This window comes from Bos mutus, chromosome 19, assembly GCF_027580195.1.
Source record: "Bos mutus isolate GX-2022 chromosome 19, NWIPB_WYAK_1.1, whole genome shotgun sequence".
Lineage (NCBI taxonomy): Eukaryota > Metazoa > Chordata > Mammalia > Artiodactyla > Bovidae > Bos > Bos mutus.
The window spans coordinates 13,835,083-13,841,082 of record NC_091635.1 but is presented as its reverse complement, the minus strand read 5'-3'; the positions used below and the strand labels follow the sequence as shown (position 1 = coordinate 13,841,082).

The window sequence follows — 6,000 nt, the reverse complement described above, 5'->3', positions numbered from 1 at the left end:
TAGCACAGCGTCGAGCAGATATACCAAAGGGGGCAAAATGTGAGAAATAGGCGTAAAATTCACAAACAGGTGAAGAGTACTCACCAGGAAAAATTTTGCCAGGTAGCAGTTGAAAGCAATGACTGAACATTTTGCTAGGAATTAAAAAAAAAAAATCATTAAGCAATCATTCTGATGAAGAAAGATGAGAAGGCAGAAATGCAATTGCTCAGAAAAGAGATCACGGGACAACAGCGGCATATGGAATGAGGGCTGACTGGATTACAGGAAGCAAGGGAAGAAAAACACACAAACATTAGAGAAAAGAAACAGGAAGTTTGGGGAACACACATTTGAATATATGATTCAAGAAAAGTGTTTCTGAGATACAGGAGACTTGACTCTATCCAGTGAAAGAGAAAAGGTAAGTGCCAGGAAAAACTGATCAAGTTATTGAATTTTAAAAAATACAGGATTTTTTGAGCAGCCAGGAAAAAAGGTCAAGTCACTTATAAGGGGATAAAAAAACAGGCTATGCTTGGATGTCTGCAGACCCAGATCAAATGCCAGAAGAGATGGCACAAAATATTCAGGGAAAGAAAATATGAGTCAGGATTTTTATAAAAAGGCCACTTTTTCTCTCCTTCACCTCCCACTCTTCCTGGCAACCATTGATCTTTTTACTGTCTCAATAGTTTTTCTTTCCCCTAAACTTCACGGAGTTGGAAACATATAGCATATAGCCTTTATAGACTAGCTGCTGCTGCTTCTTTTTTGGCTGGGCTGAGAGGATCGTGGGATCTTAGTTCCATGACCAAGGATTGAACCTGTGTCCCCTGCCTTGGGAGTGCAGAGTCCTAACCAGTGGACCACCAAGGAATTCTGGAGATTGGCTTATTCCATTTAGTAATATGCGTTTAAATTTCCTGTGTGTCTGGATAGTTCATTTCTTTTTAGCACTGAATAATATTACATTGCAGGGAAGTGCCACAGTTCACTTACTCATGGTTGCTTCCAATTTTTGGTAATTATGAATAAAACTACTGTAGACATACACGGACTTATGTTTTCACTTTGTTTAGGTAAACACCCAGGGCATTTACCTAAACGTAAGGTAAGCCTACGTTTAATTTTGAAAGAAACTGCCAAATTATCCTCCAAAGAAGCTGTGCTGCTTTGCATTCTCACCAGAGATGATAAGAGTTCCTGTTGCTCCACCTTTTTGCCAATATTCACTGCCAGTGTTTTGGATTTTAGCCATCTAATAAGTGTGACATGGCACCCACCGTTGTTTTCATACAGAATTCCTTAGTGAAAAATAATGTGGAGCATCTTTCCAGACACTTCTTTGCCATCCATGTGTCTTCTTCGGTGAGATGGCTGTTCAGATCTTTTGCTAATTTTTGAATTGTTTTCTTTCTTTCTTTTTAAATATTTATGTGGTCACACTGGGTCTTAGCTGAGGCATGGGGGATCTAGTTCCCTGACCAGGGATCGATACTCCCTCTGCACTAGGAGCACAATCTTAACCATTGGACCACAAAGAAAATTCCTGTTCATTTTCTTTTCTTTTTTCAAAAAAATGTTTTATTTATTTGGCTGAATCAACTCTTAGTCTTAGCTTTGTGGGATCTCGGTTGTGTCACATGGAATTTTTTGTTTCGGTGTATGACTTCTCTAATTGTGGTTCGTGGGTTTAGTTGCTCCATGGCATACGGGATCTTAGTTCCCCAGCCAGGTATCGAACCCACATCCCCTGCATTGCAAAGTGAATTCTTAACTACTGGACCACCAGGGAAGTCCCTGTTTATTTTTTTATTGTTGATTTTAACAGTTCTTTGTAAATTTTGGACACAAGTCCTTTATCAGATATATATTTTGCAAATACTTTTTTCCCAGACTGTGGTTTGTCTTTTTATTCTCTAAATCATCGGCAGTTTTGAAGATGTACAATCTTAGGAATGTTGTTCTCATTAGCTCTTGAAGAAATTACTAGAGGATGAACTGGAGTCAACCAAGGGATAACTGAGTAAATTTTAGCAAGAGGAGGGGAGTGAATGTTGAATATAATTAACACAGAACTAAGACTAAAACAAAAAGTTGGTGGTAGAGTTGAGAGAGGGAAGGAGGGAAGATGAGACTGTAAGCTAATTTATTCATTGTTCACAAAAAATACATTTGAAAAGCTGCATCATTTTCTAAAAATTATTCATCAAAAATATCCCAGAAGAGAGGAAATTTAAACACATTTCTAATAAAAGAGAGTTTTCCAAGAGCCAACAGCTTTCCCTAAAGGATCAGACTCAGGTGGTTTTGCAAAACATCCTAACAAACCTTTAGAGATTATTTGAATACTGTTCCAGGGCACAGAAAAAGAGGGGGGGAAAAAAAATCTCCAAACTATTTTAATTAAGGTGATACATCATTAATTCCAAAGCTTTATAAGAATTTACCTATTTAACTATTATTTACCTATTTTACTTATAAATATTGATACAAAATACTACTGATAAATAATATATTAGCAAATGGAATCCAGAAACACATTAAAAGAACTGGAACCCAATATCTATGTATACAATAGATAAACAACAGGACCTACTGTATAGCACAGGGAACCATATTCATTATCTTGTCCATATGTAATGGAAAAGAACCTGAAAAAGAATACATATATACACACAAACACATTGCAGGATACCTGAAACCAACACAACATTGTAAATTAGCTATGCTTGCTGCTGCTGTTGCTAAGTCGCTTCAGTCGTGTCCGACTCTGTGCGACCCCAAAGACGGCAGCCCAACAGGCTCCCCGATCCCTGGGATTCTCCAGGCAAGAACACTGGAGTGGGTTGTCATTTCCTTCTCCAATGCGTGAAAGTGAAAAGTGAAAGTGAAGTCGCTCAGTCATGTCTGACTCTCAGCGACCCCATGGACTGCAGCCCACCAGGCTCCTCCATCCATGGAATTTTCCAGGCAAGAGTACTGGAGTGGGGTGCCATTGCCTTCTCCGTAAATTAGCTATATTTCAGTTTAAAAAATTGTTTGGAAAAAAGAATTGGGACCATTATGACCAAATAGACTTTATTTAGGAAATCCAGCGACGGTTCAGTATTATCGCCCTTCTGCTCATGTTTAATTTCCATACAATAATAACAGTATTACACTTCTACCCAACATGGGACAACTATTTTTCATCCCAGTAAAGATGCCCAAAGAAGAGGAGACAGAAAGTCTTAGCAATCCCCTTTATCTATCATTGGGTGCTAATTTCTGTCCTAGCTCTGTCACAAACACATTGGGATATTATGTGATCTGGAAAATAATATTTAAAGTTAACCACCACCACCACTCTTTATATGAAATGGGAGGAGGGGGTGGGGAGGGGGAAAAGGAAATACTTGGTTAATGTATTGAAATTTGTAACAAGTAAGGAAGAAGAAATACATATCTGCTACAGTCCTTATTTCTGTTGTGGGTACAGAGCTGTAATTCATTTTTATTTATTTTATTTTTATTAAAAAAATTTTTTGGCCACATCAGGCAGCATGCGGGATCCAAGTTCCCCGAATAGGGATTGAGCCCATGCCCCTGGCACTGAAAGCATGGCATCTCAACCACTGGATCACCAGGGAAGTCTCCCATGGTTCATTTTTATAATGTCATTCTTCCACTTACCCATCCCCTATTCCCTTTGCCCTCTGCAAGCGCTGTAGCAGGCAGACAGGGCTCCTTTCTCTGTGGGAAACACAAACCTTCATTCCTGAAGAGTCTGAGTCTCTGGTTTTTCTGCCTTTATTAGATTGTTGTAGTCTTCTAGTAAGTTTTACTACAAGGTATGGATGGACCAAGGGCTGCCCACAAATCCCTTAAATTCTAGATATACTCTTCCCTGCACCCATTGTGTAGCAGCAATCCCATTCTACCTTGAAACCACGATCCATCATTCTGTAAGGCTTTCTGAAAGTCTGGGCATGGATGGTGGTGCTGGCAGAACCACTGTAGGCAGTGAAGGCAAATGTATATGCCGAATAACGACCTGATATATATGTTGCCCCCTCCACGATGTCTAACACCATTAACCTGCTAAAGGGCTACTAGGTGGGTGACTGGCTGGTTTCCAACCAGGGGAAACAGCCCCAGCATGAGGTCCAGCTTTTGTATTCTTTCCTCTGCATGATACCAGGGACACTTGCTGAAGCTGAAGATCCAATACTTTGGCCACCTGATGTGAAGAGTCGATTCATTGGAAAAGACCCTGATGCTGGGAAAGAAGACTGAAGGCAACAGGAGAAGGGGTGACAGACGATTGAGATGGTTAGATAGCATCACCAACTCAATGAACGTGAATTTGAGCAAACTCCAGGAGACAGTGGAGGACAGAGGAGCCTGACTTGCTGCAGTCCATGGGGTTGTAAACAGTCAGACAGGACTTAGTGACTGAACAACAAACAACAAGCTCCACCAGATTTCAATCAACCAAATTGTTAGAGCGGCTCTCAGCTCCTTTGACTAACTCAGTGAAGCCAGAATCTCTCAAAAGTACATTTGTAACAATAAAATACCTGGGATAACTGGTGTTACACAGACCTGTCTCTTTAATCCTATGGCTTGAAATGGGCAATGGTGAAAGTCTCCTCTATGTCACCGACGGCAGCCTGGCCATGTCGTGACCATGGAAGCTTGTGCTTAATCAGATCAGGAACAGCTTCCTAGTCAAATCTTCATTGGCTGTGGGTCACCCCAGGGTGCCTCAAGGTGGTCACAGGCAGACCTCCACAGCGGGAGGAGAGCCCTGGACAGGTGGGAAGGGCAGGCAGGCATCTCTCAGGGGGAGTCAGGAGGACTCCTCTGGACTGCAGAGTCCTTCTGTCTCACTCTTGACATTTACGAACAAAGACTTTAGGACTGGCCTCCCTGAGCCCAAGAAACCAAAGGTCAATATTACAACAGTCAGTGAAAGTCAGTTTCTTTTCTTTTTTTTTGGTGGGGGGTAAAGCCACTGCAAGGAGATCCAACCAGTCCATCCTGAAGGAGATCAGCCCTGGGATTTCTTTGGAAGGAATGATACTAAAGCTGAAACTCCAGTACTTTGGCCACCTCATGTGAAGAGTTGACTCATTGGAAAAGACTCTGATGCTGGGAGGGATTGGGGGCAGGAGGAGAAGGGGATGACAGAGGATGAGATGGCTGGATGGCATCACTGACTCGATGGACGTGAGTCTCAGTGAACTCTGGGAGTTGGTGATGGACAGGGAGGCCTGGTGCTGCGATTCATGGGGTCGCAAAGAGTCAGACACGACTGAGCGACTGAACTGAACTGAAAGCCACAGAAAGCTATATTCAGAGGCCGTTCCTTACCTGTGTACAAATACAGAAGCAGTCCTCAAATGCAGCCTTTGCTTGTCCAGAAAGCAAATCTTCAAGTTAGCCATCAGAGACTAGGTGCATAAACTTTGTATTATACTCTTACTATGTATGAGCTGTGTCGTGTCCCCCTCATATGCATACAGAAGTCCTAACCTCCAGTACCTCAGAATGTGAATGTATTGAGAGACAGGAACTTTAAATAGATAATTAAGTTAAAGAGAGGTAATTAGGGTGGGCGCTAATCCACATGACATCCTTGTTGTTCAGTCGCTCAATCGTATCCAGTTCTTTGCCACCCCATGGACTACAACACGGCAGGCTTCCCTGTCCTTCACCATCTCCCGGAATTTGCTCAAATGCATGTCTGTTGAGTGGGTGATGCCATCCATACAACTGAGAAGGGGAGATTTAGACACAGACACACACAGTGAAGATGACATGAAGACAGAGGAGGAGACGGCGGTCTACAAGCCAGGGAAAGAAGCGCTTAGAAGGAATCAACCCTGTCCACACCTTGGTCTCCAACTTTCTTTTTTAAAAATTTATTTATTTGGTTGTGCAGATCTTAGCTGCAGCACGTGGGATCTTCTCTTTTGTGGCGTGAGGGATCTTTAACTGCGGCAAGTGAATCTTAGCAGCATGTGGGGTCGG

General features: G+C 42.0%; 1 protein-coding gene across 13 annotated transcripts in view; it reads left to right on the top strand.

The window, feature by feature from the left end:
* Window positions 1–215: 215 nt before the first annotated feature.
* The window catches only part of ASGR2 (asialoglycoprotein receptor 2), a 28,485-nt gene continuing 22,700 nt past the window's right edge, over window positions 216–6,000 (top strand). For 9 of the 13 annotated variants that reach the window (XM_070389361.1, XM_070389354.1, XM_070389358.1 and 6 more), the window contains exon 1: window positions 219–403. The gene's annotated coding sequence lies outside the window, so the exon portion shown is untranslated. Of the gene's footprint in view, window positions 404–6,000 lie in introns of all 13 variants that reach the window. The other 4 variants (XM_070389362.1, XM_070389360.1, XM_070389359.1 and 1 more) reach the window with 1 other exon arrangement.